This window comes from Pleurodeles waltl, chromosome 6 (genome assembly GCF_031143425.1).
Source record: "Pleurodeles waltl isolate 20211129_DDA chromosome 6, aPleWal1.hap1.20221129, whole genome shotgun sequence".
NCBI lineage: Eukaryota > Metazoa > Chordata > Amphibia > Caudata > Salamandridae > Pleurodeles > Pleurodeles waltl.
This window is the reverse complement of record NC_090445.1, coordinates 1135850808-1135866740: the sequence shown is the minus strand read 5'-3', so window position 1 is coordinate 1135866740 and position 15933 is coordinate 1135850808.

Genomic DNA, 15933 nt, shown 5'->3' with positions numbered 1-15933 from the left:
CTGGGCCCTTCTTCTCAAGCACCGCTCCGCTGGGCCCCGCCGTCTCAAGCACCGCTCCGCTGGGCCCTTCTTCTCAAGCACCGCTCCGCTGGGCCCTTCCTCTCAAGCACCGCTCCGCTGGGCCCCGCCGTTTCAAGCACCGCTCCGCTGGGCCCCGCCGTCTCAAGCACCGCTCCGCTGGGCCCTTCCTCTCAAGCACCGCTCCGCTGGGCCCTTCTTCTCAAGCACCGCTCCGCTGGGCCCCGCCGTCTCAAGCACCGCTCCGCTGGGCCCTTCTTCTCAAGCACCGCTCCGCTGGGCCCTTCTTCTCAAGCACCGCTCCGCTGGGCCCCGCCGTCTCAAGCACCGCTCCGCTGGGCCCTTCTTCTCAAGCACCGCTCCGCTGGGCCCCGCCGTCTCAAGCACCGCTCCGCTGGGCCCTTCTTCTCAAGCACCGCTCCGCTGGGCCCTTCCTCTCAAGCACCGCTCCGCTGGGCCCTTCTTCTCAAGCACCGCTCCGCTGGGCCCTTCTTCTCAAGCACCGCTCCGCTGGGCCCCGCCGTCTCAAGCACCGCTCCGCTGGGCCCCGCCGTCTCAAGCACCGCTCCGCTGGGCCCTTCCTCTCAAGCACCGCTCCGCTGGGCCCTTCTTCTCAAGCACCGCTCCGCTGGGCCCCGCCGTCTCAAGCACCGCTCCGCCCCGCCGTCTCAAGCACCGCTCCGCTGGGCCCTTCTTCTCAAGCACCGCTCCGCTGGGCCCCGCCGTCTCAAGCACCGCTCCGCTGGGCCCTTCTTCTCAAGCACCGCTCCGCTGGGCCCTTCCTCTCAAGCACCGCTCCGCTGGGCCCCGCCGTCTCAAGCACCGCTCCGCTGGGCCCTTCCTCTCAAGCACCGCTCCGCTGGGCACCGCCGTCGCAAGCACCGTTTATGGTTCACTGTGCCCACCATGCCTCCTCCTTGACCAGTGGAGACTGTCATCCACCTGATGGACTGTGGCTTTGCACTCCCCAGGATGGCCCAGTGGGCAGCCCACCCACTGTAGAGACATTGAGAGACTGTGGCTTTGCACTCCCCAGGATGGCCCAGTGGGCAGCCCACCCACTGTGGAGACATTGAGAGACTGTGGCTTTGCACTCCCCAGGATGGCCCAGTGGGCAGCCCACCCACTGTAGAGACATTGAGAGACTGTGGCTTTGCACTCCCCAGGATGGCCCAGTGGGCAGCCCACCCACTGTAGAGACATTGAGAGACTGTGGCTTTGCACTCCCCAGGATGGCCCAGTGGGCAGCCCACCCACTGTAGAGACATTGAGAGACTGTGGCTTTGCACTCCCCAGGATGGTCCAGTGGGCAATCCACCCACTGCAGAGACTTGAGAGACTGTGGCTTTGCACTCCCCAGGATGGTCCAGTGGGCATGGTGGCTCCTCGTGGATCTGGCGTCGTGGACTCATGTGGCTGTGGTGCCCCCCCCTTCCCTTCCCCCTGAGGTGCCTGTAGTTTTTACATCTGATGCCCCTGCAGTGTTCTCTCCAAAGGACTCAGGTCTCCTGTGTGGGCTTTGTCCTTGTTTCTCAAGACTTTGGCCCACGGACATGCTGAAATCGTAGGTTGTGCAGGACTTGGTACTTCAGTTATACACTGATGTGTGTGTAATTAGTTTTGTTGTGGATATCTTTCATGGTTGTACGCTAATTTTCTGGAGCTTTTTGGTACATAAATATTTATTCCAAATATGATTATGTCCTAGCATTTTTCAGGGGTGTTTGGGTGGTGTCACTGTGACTTGGTGCGCTGCATTGGTGAGTACATAGTTGGGGGGGGGGGTCGCATATGTGTGTGGCCGTAACCTTTCGTCCTCCCCCTCCCGTGTGTCGTAGGTGCAGTACTCACCGTTGTCGTCTGCGCCGGACTTCGTACTCGTGGTAGATGAGAAGGTAGACGAGAGCAGGTAGGATGTTTAATTCGGGTTCCATGCTGTCCTCCTTCCTCCTGGAGTGCGTAGTGGTGAGCGTTTTCCCGTCCGTAGTCTGTTTCCGCCGTGTTTTTATCGGCGGTGCTCCCGCCCCGGAAAAGGTGGCGGATTGGTGAGTTGGAATAGTGTGGGCGGTACATTGTCTGCCGCCTGTCTGTTGGCGGTGACTGCCGCGCTGTTTGTTTGTACCGCCGTGGCGGTCGGAGTGTTAAGGTGGCTGTCTGTGTTGGCGGTTCCCGCCAGGGTCAGAATCCCATATTTTTTACCGCCAGCCTGTTGGCGGGTTGGCCGCCGCTTTAACACTGACCGCCAGGGTTAGAATCACCCCCTTAGTCCCTTCACTTTAGACCTGCAGAAAAGAGATGTCTGGAAATTTATACCTATTTTGTGTGTTGTGTGCCATGAAACAGGCGTTGGGCCCTGTGTGTTGCATGTGGATCTCACCCCTTTGCCTTTGGAATACCACCCTTGCACAAAGTGTTGTTGTTGCCAATAGCTGGCTGGCATACGTATGTGCATGAGGTTCATATGCACAGTGTGGTACCATTGTATGCCATGTTTTGTGATGTATGCAAGAGTGTTCAGACACCTGTGTGACAGGACAGGGCATGATGTGGTTTTCTGCAGTGCCCTGCATCACGACACCAGTCCAGCTAAGCCCCATGTCTCCTCATTCACATGCATTTCTGGCATCTCCCAGTACATTGTCAGTAGCCCAGCTGCCATAGTTCACAGTTCTTACCCTTGTATCATGGTAAGGAGATGTGGGATTACCGGGTATAATTGTTGGTGTGCTATGAGGTGTCCATTCCTGCACATGATCTTTCATAGTTGGTGATGTGGTATTTGTATATGTACTGCACTATGCACCAGACAAGGGAAAGGTGAACAAAATGGGTATGTCTGGTATGTTTTGGTGATATGTAGATGATGATGGCAACACTCGGATGGCATTTGATATTGGTGCTGTTTGAGGTTTCTACACCATGATAAATGTAGGGCAGTGCCTATATGTGAATTGCTTTACGTTGCCATGGCCAATGCAAATCACATAGCTGAGCTATTCCTTGGTAACTGTTATGTGTGAGGGATCTGTATTTTGTTGTCAAACTGTGGACACCGGTAGTGGTTTGGGCCCAGCTTTTGTATACGAAGGAGACATAGCCCCACCTGTCCTTAACGTACTGTGTCAGTCTGGTGGTGACAGGAACTAGTACATATGGGTGTATGTATGTGTGTGTGATGTGCATTGAATGCGTTGTAGTCTAGCATGTGGCATATGTGTTGTTGTCTGAACATCTGTGTTCCCCTGTCCATGTGTGTTTAGTGTTGTGTATGTATTGTTTGTCTCACAAGTTTGGTGTGTTGTCTGTGTAATGATTAGTATGGTGGCTCACCTATGAGTAGCCCATTGCCATATTGACCATTCTGGAACCGCTTGTTGATGTAGAGTGCCGGAAACTCTAGGCATCATGGACGCTGCTGGGATATTTAGCTAGGATGTTAGTGAAAATTCCATGGTGGTCCACAATGGCCTCTAGATTGATGGAGTGGGTATGTTTGTGGTTTCTGTAGAGGTGTTTCGTAGCAGCAGGAGGCACAATTTTGACATGGGTGCAGTCCAGTGCACCCAGCACATGCAGGAACCCAGCTTTTTGGTAGAAACCTTGCTTGGTCTCCTGCTGCAGTTGCTAGGTGTTGGGGAACCGGATGTGGTAGGGTGTGAGATGAATGATGGCACCTTTGGAAGGAAGGCTGAGAACCACCCACTTGTGCCGAAGTAGTCTGGAAAGATCCTAACACCACTATATGGAGGACAGCTGGGAGTTTGGTCATGGTTGGAATTGTTTGACTTTCCACTCTTGCGGTGATGTCTGGTGCAATGTGGTGCAGAAGTCATACAATAGACTCCCACTTCAGACGGTAGAGTCTGATCACATCTTCTTCCCTGAGGGTACGGATGGCTGTGCGCGGGCAAAATATCCACTCCTGCCTTCTGGGCTGCCTTTGTGGCTGCTCTGGTGGTGTTTGGGGTTGCTGTGGTGGTGCTGGTAGCACTTGTTATCATCGCTGTCATCTTCGGCGTGTGCCGAGCTGTAGCAGTAACAGATCCATGTTGTCCAGTTGGTCTGACCAGGTGTTAACATTTTTTATGCTAATCAGACTTAGCATCATTTTTTGGACCTTGTCCTTGCTGTGCATTGTTTTTGCATCAGGTTGTAAATATGGTGCTAGCGGGCTAGCATCATTTTTTGAGAGGGAACACCTACCTTGCATATCATTGTCATTAAACAACGCAAGGTTGGGTGCCGCTCCCAAAAAATGGTGCAAAGTCTAGAATTTTGTTGCTAGATTGGTCTAGCGACAAAATATAAATATGGTGCTAGGTTAACGCCACTTTTGCATCAAAAATAATGGCGCGAAGTTGGCGCTAACTTTTTTTGAATATGGGCCAATGTGTTCGAATGACTTGCTTTGTAGTAGTAGATTACGCAGAGGTACATTACAACACATTGTAAGAAACGTGTGCAACAATGTAACAAACCTCTTTGTAAGAACTAACATTTGCCTGGATAAGTTGCTGGATCAGGTAGAATAATTCGCTAAAATTACAGTCTCATTATGGATACAGTTAATGGGCCGAGAGATTGATTGATTTCCTAGCTGGTTTCAGCACCTATCTCAGGCCCATATTTATACTTTTTGACGCAAAACTGTGCCGACGCAGTTTTGCGTCAAAAATATTACCGCTGGCTAACGCCATTTCTTTGCGCCGTACAGGCGTCAAATTTATACTTGACGCACGGCGGCGCAAACCACAGGTTTGAGTCTTTTTTTTTTACTCAAACCAATGCATCATGTCATAAAGAAAAACAACGTTAACGCGGCGAAAATGACTGTGAGCCGATTTTACAACGACGCAAACCGGATACGCGCTGTTTTTTGACGCAATTGCGTCAAAAAGTGCCACAAACACTGCAAAATGTGCATAGGAGAGCCAAAATGGATCCCAGATGCCTTCACAGACCACAGAAAGATGACAACAGACCAGGAACCAGCCAGGAGGACCCACACAAGAACCAGGACAGGGAGAAGAAGAAAAGAAAGTGTTGCTTCAGTGCAGAGGAGCAGGAAATTCTGGTTAAAGAGGTGAAGGAACACCAGCACCAACTGTTTGTCACCTCAAAGTTGCCAATCAGTAAGAGAGAGGCAATATGGCAACAAATTGTTGACAAGATCAACAGTGTGGCAGAAGTACGTAGAACAGTCATTGAGTGCAAGAAACGCTGGCATGACGGCAAGCGCAGGACCAAGGAAAAGATGGCCAGGAACAGGAAAGCAGCACTGCAGACTAGAGGTGGGAGTCCAGCACCGCAGGAGGCCCTGGACCACATGGAGGAGATGGTCGCAACCGTCATCTCTGAGGAGATCATCACAGGGATTCAAGGACAGGACAGCGCAGACCACCAGGAGACAACACACATGCAGGGTAACTTGCATGGGGAATTAATTTGCACAAATGTTAACTGTATGCTGAGGGGGTGGACATACCTACTACACAATGCATGTAAGTCATGAAATTCAGGGAGTGGAATGGGTCAAGTAGCTAATGGCAGTAACGTCCCCATGGATCAAACACACCCAAATTAGAGGGTTCAGGATGACAACATTATCAATCCCCTGAAATCAAGACAAATGTTCCAATCCAGTCAAATGGGATTGTCCATAGTTGCTACAAACATCAGCCATTGTCATTAACATTAGGAGGTACACAGCACTAATGCCATAGCCATGCTGCATATGTCAGGGTCCACCCTGTGCCTGGGTCACAATAGCTCCAATGCCACCATGCAACATCCCAAATGTCATACTGCTCAGACAACAGCATTGAGGGGGAGGACACATGTAACTGGTTACAGAAATACACCTGCACAGTCAGAGGATGAAATGGAACACTGCTAGGACTATCAGTGCAATCCATTGTACCACACATTCCCCAACATCAGCAGTACACAGTACCAATGCTGATATCCATATTGTGCCATAACAAAGCTATACATAGTATATGCTAGATCTCAACTACATATAGGTGGATGTGAAAGATCAGAGACTGGGGCAGGTCCAGATTGTTAAGTGTGGTGGTAGTGCCATCAGAGCACCCACAGCCAGTGAAAGGCCTCACCATGAGACTGGAAGTAGACGGAGGGTTGAGTAGGACAAGAAGGTGGCAATTCACAATTTGGCCTGAACCAACACCTAGAGGATGTGATGCTGACAAGTCCACAAACTGGCCACAATACATGTGACATGCAGGTGGGTCATAGGCCTGGGAGAATGCTATTATTACAGACATGAACAGTGAACAGGAACCAAGATCACAATGTGAAAATAATCGGAAGGCAGGCATGTCACATTACAAATCCCACAACACAGACACACTAATTGTACCATATCTCATTGCAGAGGACGATGGCTCTCCTGCGGATATGCCTGTCTAGGGCTACCCTGATGACATGGATGCCGAGCTGACAAACATCAGCCAGCAGATCCTCCAAGATGTCCTTGGAACCCTCCAGACCCCACCTTCAGTCACAAGGAGGAGCACAGAACTAACAGCCAACACAGAGGAACCACCCACCACCCCAATTTTACAACCTGCCAGCTCCAACACAGTTGAGGACTCTGACGACCCTGGCACCAGCTTTGAGAGAACTGTAGTTGGAGTACAGCGGGAGCTGGCCAAGGAGATGCGGGTGGGTATGCAAACTATGGCAGCCAGCCTAGAGGGGGTGCGTTTGTGAATGATGTCAACTGAAGAACAGGCAGCAGCTATGCAAGTGCGAACAACAATCTTACAGAAACTTGAAAAAAGATTGAAGGAAATCAGCACAGCTGTAATAGAGTTGACCCAACACCTACAACAACAATCCTGTCAACGCATGCATGAATGCAATATTGAACCCCTCAGGGCTGACCTGGCTGCCTACCACCGTGATGTGGCTGCTATTCCTAAGAACCAGCAGCTCCTCATTGCTGAAGTACTGCCCTTAAGACCCCCACAGTTAGCAGCTACTGGGATGTCTGACTCCACGTCTTCAAACACTGGGGTGTGTGTTGCCCCTTCACAACCACTACCACCAAGGGCAGAGGAGACTACACACACATCAGAAGATGAAGACGTGGAACAGATCACCTTCACCCGTAAGAGTACCCGGTAGCACTAGTCCCTGCCACATGGCCACCTATTAGCAAGATCCTATGCTTTGTAACATGCCAGTCTTGCAACAACTGTACTCAAGCACTGTTCTTCAACCCACTGTTTATCTTGTCACCGTGCCCTGTGATTGTCTCTCACTAACTCATTGGCAAATCCTGTCCCTCTGCACTGTTTGCCACTTCACCCCAGCATGTCCAATGACATGTCCTTCTGCACTTGTGTAGGATCACAATGGAAGATGTCACACTAATGGACTCACAATCATGGACAATGTACATATAGCACTACAGCACTTTTACATAAATAGCACTTACACAACAACTTTGTCTCTGTGTAATGTGACACATCAACCGTGATGACCATCCGTGATGTTAACCTCAGGTCAATGATCATTGATTGTCTATACACCTGACCTGAACGAATCTTGGCTTATAACTATGCACAGTGGCCTGGATTGTACCATCACCTGCCCTCCCTGAGGGTTATTTCAGAGGAATATATAAACTATACACCAGAATGCTGTGTTGTACAGAATAACACTTCCTCAAGGGATGTCTAAGCCAGAAAATAGCGCCTTCAATTTTTACTGCAAGTCAAAACTTAGGTATGTGACATTTGCCCCAATTCTTAGCTAACACACACCAAACAGCATGAATGGATGTTTATGAGTTTCCCTACAAATAAGTCACCGGGCTGAACATTGTAACAAATGATAGGTGTGAGTTATGTATACCATACTACATGAGAGAATACTACCACTCACCTTATATGGATTTGCTTGGACATCAGGCTGCAGGCAGATTTAACACAGTGTCCCCAATACCAAATCTGTTAGCAAAGTAAGTGACATTGAAAACATACATCACAAAAAAAACACACTTTGGTATCCATAGTAACTGTGAGTGGTGGGTGCAATGGATGGCCGAATCTTAGCTAAGTAGCTGTGGTGTAGCTGCCAATGTAACAGCTTTGTTGGGATATGGTTGCAGCATGGGACACAAAAGCTAATACAAAAGTGACACTGTTCACTCATGGCAAGGCCCTGATCTACAAGCATTTGACACATACTGTAAAGGGTTACCTATATATTTATTAAACAGTAAAAACAGAAGCTAAAACCAGGGGAAACACCTTACCTAACCTAAACTACTCTAACTACACATTACCCACAACTGTCCCTAACTAACCTAAGCTAAACTTACTTATCACATTTAACAAAACGATCTAAACATCAACCCCCCACCCCCCTTATAAGACGGGACACATGGAGGACAACATATACTAACCTAAACACATACTATCTTATACTAAACAAATATATATTGTTTATATATTTTTTCTTTTTCTTTTTTTTCTTTTTTTAAAACCCCAAAAGCCCCACATCGTCCCCCACATAATAAAAAACAGTTGTAAAAAGTATGATACCCCCACCCACTACTACTAACTAAACTAACAGCCTATACTAACCTAACACTAAGCCCCCTAAAGCCACTAATTTAAAGAACCAGGAAAGAGGAGGGAGGGAATCCTGGCTGGGTATAAGCCTACAAGTTGGCCCTCCGGGTCTTTCTGATGGCATGGACCCTCCGTTTCACTTTTGCCACCTCCTGCTGCAGTCTGGTCATTTCACGTAGGACACAGTCCAAGTTCCGTTGCATCTGGCTAAAAGCTGCAGGGTCTATGACTGCAGCAGGGGTGGTCTGGGTGCCAGTGGATGAAGTATGGGCCCTTGTCGGTGCCATGTCCGTAGGCTGAGGTGCAGGTGGTGCTGTGACAGGTGCTGGAGCTGTCGATGTTGATGGTCCAGCAAAGGTCCCTGCTACTGTTGGTGCCACCTGGATGGTAGTGGTGGTGCTGGTGGTGGTGGCTATGGTGGACACGGAAGGGCCCCCTTGGGCAAATGCCCTCCACACACAGGAAGCTCTTTCAGGGCGATATTGTCTTGCCATGTTACGGTACCCAGACTCCACATCCAGAATGTGGCGTTAACGCATTACCCTGCACTGAAACTCTCTAATCTTGATGGGAGTCATATTGGCAGCTGTTAAGACAAATAGAAAACCAAACACTAGGTACTTCATTGTGTGAAATGGCTCAAGAAGTAAATCAGACAATACATCTAATGTACCTGAAACAGCCCATATCATCATACAGATCACTGATTGTCCCTGAGGAAGTACATGGCAAGCCAGTCTACACATGTCCTATCATCAAACAGCACATCCAAACCCTAAAAGATGGGTAACAACTGGAATGACTTTGGCATTATTGTTCAGCCACTTGTCAGGTGAATATCATGCTGCAAATCCTCCACCACTGACAGGCCAACACATTTCTATGTTCTTGATGGCAATCTAGGGCCACAAGATCTGCGAGTTGTAAATGGAATTGCCAGTACAGAATGCAGGTGCTAATCATGAGTGGGTATCCTAGGTTTGGACAAGTGATTTACAGATTTACATGTCTGTGTGCCAAACTTGGATCATCAGTCCTAGGTACACTATTCACAACCCTATGCCTGAGGGGGGGGGGGGAGTGGACAAGCAACTAATCATTTCTAACAAAAAGGACACTCAGGAAGCTTTGGAAAGCTGCACATGGGTTTGGCCAGCACACCACAGGTAAGGAGTAACTCCAAATAGGATACACCCAAACCTTGGACAATCCCATCAACACTTATCTTTGGAAATGCAGACCATTGTCAACATCATTTCCTACTAGTAACCCATTACTTACAACAAACAGATAGATGCAAGAACACCTCTGGCCATGAGCTGCATGCACACCTAGGCCATTGTACTCAAGTGCCTCATACTCATAGCACAACATGTGGAGCTACATGCTGCTAGGAAGTTAAACATACAGTCAAACATGTTCATTAGTGAATAGGGAAGCTGAAGTCTGTGGGTAAGACTTTGGCATCTCTATTCTGGGAGAATCGGGGTCTGACTGGCTGACTAAATCACTGGTAGGGTCCACTGCTACATTTTCTAATTTCAATTTTTATCCACATAACTCATCCCTATTCACATTGCCGTGCCTACAGGACTGACCTAGAATTCCAAAATATGACAATACGATAAGGATTGGTCAACTCAAAGATGGGGAAAAAATTATACTCCACTCAAGGAACAAAACCGATCATTGACCAGCGCATCACACCTTGCTATGTGTCCAACACACAGGAGTCAATCACACATCATCAGCAAACACAACACAGAACAGAAATATCAACACTTACTGGAGAGGTCTGGGTCCGCAAATCGAGCCACCTCTCCGATAATGTAGGGTGCAGGTCCACCTGTAAGGCATGGAATGGAGAAATGTGCTCAATGTCTGTGCACTGTACAACACTTCAAAATACAAATACTATGTGTAATATTAACTCAGAAAGTAAAGCCTCTCAGACATAATGATTCTGCATCCTACATACCACTGCAAACATGTACAGACCTGGGGACTCCAGTGAGTGATACACACATATCTGCACACATGCAGTGGCCCTAACTATCATGTGGTGGCAAACATGCTCCTTCATTAGTGAGCAGACAAATTCATGGAGTGTGTTCCTCTCATCATGTGTATCCATGAGAGACATTCAAAGCCACTTTCCGTGAGGACTGCAATACCAGTCACCCAGACATTGTGACTAAGACCAATTTTAGACACACAGGTACAATGTACAGAGGGTCAGGGACAGTTGTTAGCCCTCAATTTGTATCATTTTCTTTATTTGATACGCCACAGCTATGGTGAGTTACACCAACCATAGAGATATGAACCCGTGTGCATACCTTTTGCCAGCCATCCCTAATTGAAATGTGGCACTACAAACTCCAAATATCAGTCTAAGTTGTTACCTGAGGTAAGCTATAACTTGTTATGTATGTGTCAGAATCCAGTTCAGACATGTATCCGAAAACAATTGAGGGACACAATATTTATTGAAAATTTCTGGATTTCCAAAATACGTTTCCTGATACACTCACAGACCACACATGTACCATATGATTTAGCCACATTGCCATCATCAATTGACATGAAGCCAGCACTTATTTACAAGCTCCTGTTGTGTTTTGAAAGTTAGTCTAGCTGTTGCCTCAACAAATTATGGTAATGTGTAGGAAAATTGTATACCTCACAGGCAACTGTGGCCCATATCTATACATATTTTGCACGGCATTTGTGTTGCTGTTTGACACAAAGGAGGTGCAAACTTACAAAATACAAATGTATTTTGTAAGCTTGCGCCGCTCTTGCTTCAAAACAGGTCGCAATTGCGGTGCTAACAAAGTAGAAATATGGCCCTGTATGTTTCACTAGCATTCCACATGTTCAAAAACATTGCCGGCAGCATATGAACAAATCAGCTACTGTCACTACAGAGCATTTAAACGTGCACATTACTCTGATTTGTACTCACCAACAGGCCACCAATCACAATCCCCAGGTGGTCCAGCAGGTCTTGCTCCCTGGCAACAAGGTCAGCCCAGCGGTGCTGCAGCTGGTGGTCATTGCGCGGTGTGTTGTATATTCTCTGCAGATGGTACAACACCTTTGCCCACCGGAGCCTCCTTGCCTCTGTGTGATAGCCTTGGATCACATGACCACCTGCCTCTATCATTAAAGGTAGGAAGGGGCACACCAGCCAAATAAACCCACCCAGCTCCTCCTCTCCCATCCTGCCAAGACGAGGCCTACCCAACATTATTACACCAAAAAAAGAGGGGATAAAGGAGTACAAAGGAGAATAGAGGGAAAGTAGGACAGGAAAATGCAAAATAACTAAGAACACAGCCCAACTATACCCAAACTACCACTACCCACAACAGACTCCCAACACAACAAAGACAAATGTTGACAACACAAATGACCAAAAAAACACTCAGACAGGATACCACAGACAGTTATTATATACAAAAAGACAATTTAAAGACCACACTGGAGACAAAATCACAAAATGCACAGAGAAACAAGTCTAAACACAGCCACGCAGTCAGGAAATATCACAGACTGCAAAGTGAAAGAGAAAGTACACCCACTGTACCAAATCTGTAAACAGGATATCCTATTACATCACTTCCTGCCTCAAATGCGGTGCGTTATTCTTGTTATGCATCAAAATATTACAATGCTTACAGTCTGTGCGTCATTTTTTTTTTACGCACATGATTAGAAATAACCCCACATCCATATTGTTAAATATTTTTCATACTTAACCAATTTCCGGGGGTACAGTGTGGGAATTACCGCTCAGGGCCAATGGATGTTTCATTGCAATATGCGTCATATTTCGACGCACATGCGTTGTTTTTTTACGCTTATGCGTCAAATTTTCTGACATTAACTGGGTTTGGGTCATTTCTCATTTGTAATGGGACATGACAGTTGTGACAATACAGAGATAGGCTGATTGCACCCCCATTGGGCATTACGGTGTATGGGCACATCTGACAGATCATACTACTGCGGACCATGATCCTCTACTTGGTGTACCGGATTTTCACTCTTCACTGACGCAATAGATGGCCAAACGTGTGGGATACAATTATGTATTACCCAGTTTGGGCATGTTTTGCATCAAGAGAGGATAGCAAGGCGACGCAACTCACTACAGTAACTCAATGCCTATGGGTCAATGTGTGTGATTTGGCTACTACTATTGTTGTTGACCCACTGTGTGAGCATCACAAGATGCATTTTTGCAAATCTGCTTGTATGCATGTGGAGTCAATGTGTCCAACCCTCAGATGCAAGTCAGTGTGGAAATGAGAGAGGACATGTGTTAGTCATACACATAGCAAGAACTGCTGTGTGCACTTCCTAGGTTTTTTAGAACATAAACACCACCAATGACAAAGCATGCACTGGATAGATAGCAGAGGTTGTTCATGTCAATGTTCCAAAACTTAGCCATCACATGTCCTGGAATGTTGGATACTACTTCCTAGGCACTTGTTTGTTTACCCACCATGAGTCAGGCATGGGATCATACTATGTGGTTACCGTGTTTGTGACATGGAGTCCCAAATATAATACACAATTGTAATGTTACGCCACAGTTGGAGTCATATAACTGAGCCATGTCTCTCCTGTGGCAGTGGAGGACCAGCAGACCAAGCAGCACGAGTTCACATATTTCCAGTGGTAAAATGCACAGAGGTGTCTGGTTCATGTGTGTGGGCCAATGTTTAGCCTGTATAATTATTGGGGTCTATGTTGTCACAGTTACGTGCAGGTCTAGTCATGAGTCTGTGGAGCCATTTCCTGTATCTACAAAGTATCCTTTGCAGATCAATAGAAGGAAAGCCAATGAGGATTTGAGAACACACATGGGGATGGTCCAACCCTGTCACTGCAGACGTGTTATGAGACTGTCAACAGGGCAACCTTGGTGTGCTGACAAAGTTAATGTCTCAGGATTCTTATACCAGCAGGTGTCCTCACAACATTTGTACACAGGCTGGCCTCTAAACCTCCCACTGCATCTGGGAACATCAGTGCCTCTGTGCTGATTAATCTCACAGCTATTCACCACACAAGCCCCATCAATATGTTGGGAGCAATGTGAATCAGTGTGTGAACTGTCAGGGTCCTAACGTGTAGATATTTCATGCACATTATCTGGCGTTGTTTGTTGTGCTGGAGGCACCATACCCAATCCATGGTACACTGTCACAATTTGTCACTCAAGCATACATGAAACCCAGACAAGGGATAGGCCATGATTCGGCTATTTGGAGACAAGTTCCCCCCCATTGTACGATAAATAAACTGATTATGCTATACAATGTATTTGAGTATGCATTGTAGACCCACCTAACACAATACCCCAGGAGGAATATGAGGGTTGGGAAAGCAACTATGATACAAATGTAGGCACAAGGAACCTTTAGGGTAATGCAAAGACAGGAGCCAGTCAGGCTAACAGGATGCAGGGTCAATTAGGATCCAAACATTTCACAAGGTAAATACACAGTGGTCAAACTGAGACTGGTCAAAGGTGGAACAAGACTGTGGAAACGGAAAACTGTGTTTGTCCTGTGTGTTGGAACGTAACACATTAACCCAAGGGCTGTGTTACACTGCTGATTTATACGGCAATGCATAACAGTGTTATAGATAAAATGGCTGCTTCTATGCTATTCCAAGCAGCTGCAATGGCAGTGCATGTTCAAATGGCTGGTCTCTATGCAGGTGCTCACAGGTGTGTGCAGCATCAGTCTCTCACAAGTCCTGTAGGTGAGACTCAAGTTCAAAGGGACAACAGTACCTTTCACATGGGAAGCAATGTACAGGTGATTACAGGTCCTACAGACTACAAGCCAGTGCATTATTTAACTTGATGTCCATGCAGACAGGAGTACAGTGACTATGGCATACCATACTAAAGAGGGAAGCACACTGGATTTACATTGTGAGGCTGGGAGTGTGAAGAGGAGGGATTATCTGGGGAAACATATTCCCTTTCCAGTGACCTCTGAAGAAGGGTGGGCTGAGACAGGGAACATGGGTGTGGCTGGGCTTAGGACATGGGCTGCCATGTGCAGGGGATGTCATGTGAGCAATGCTAGTCATACCTGGGGCACTTGTGCTATGATTTTGCTGCTTATATGGAAATCTATTCATACATAGTCCTTGCAAAGATAGGTGATGTAAGACTTACTGCTGTCAAGGGTCTGGTCATACATTCCTGTTACCAATGCAATAGCACATCCACTGCCTTATGTATGAGGCATTTTTTTCCCTTATTGACTGATGGTGTCTTAGTTGTGTGCCATATGCTGCGATGAACCATGTCGCCAACATGTATGTGTGAAATAGGTGTGGTCCTCTGCTATTGCCATTCAAATGTAAAATTTACAGGATATATGTCATTTACAGTGTGAGTGAATGTGGCTGTACATTCATACGCATCAAACTAGTTTTGGAATTTTCTGTGTCCTAATCGGTATTTCAGCAATGCTCCACGAGGCTACACTCTGATTCTGATAATTAGAGATAATGTTATGCAAAAATGATTATCCAGACCATGATATAGTGATTAGTATAGGTGTTTATTTACATATGGTAAGACAGTGGTGATGGATGAGAAGGGTTAAAAGAAATTTTGGGCAATATGTTGTCTCCTACGCAATCCTGCAGCTGTGTTTGGATGGTCCCACTCATTTTGATGGACAGCATCCTCCTCTTCCTCCTCTTCAGGCATTTGTGGGTCGGGTTCATATTAGGGAATGTTCCTTTTTACACATATGTTGTGCAGGATGGCACAAGTCAAAATGATTTTGCACACCATTTCTGGTGAGTTTAGGAGGCTGCCTCCGGTGATGTTGAGGCACCTGAATTTTGACTTCAGGATGCCAAAGGTCCTCTCGACTAAGGTGTGTGACCTCCTATGTGCCTCATTTTAGGCACGCTCTGCTGCAGTGCTTGGTTTTGCAAATGTGGTCATGATCCATGGCTGTATCCCATACCCCTGATCAGCTGAAAGAGAAAATGAGTGAGAACATGTTAATGTACCTTGCACCATAAATATCACTTTGCATGGCGGTTGTTCTCTTGTGTTGTCTGTGACTCATCGGTGTTTGTGTTGTGTGGAATCCTAGGCTTCTAGGATGTACCATCAGCATTGGGTTGTTTCCTTATCTGAACGGGTGTTTGGCTGTTGACCAGATGTCAGCAGTATTTTTGTAGAGTTGCAATACAGTGTGTACTCCCTTGCATTGTGACTTGTGAAATAGGTGTCCCTGTGTCTTAACTGGGG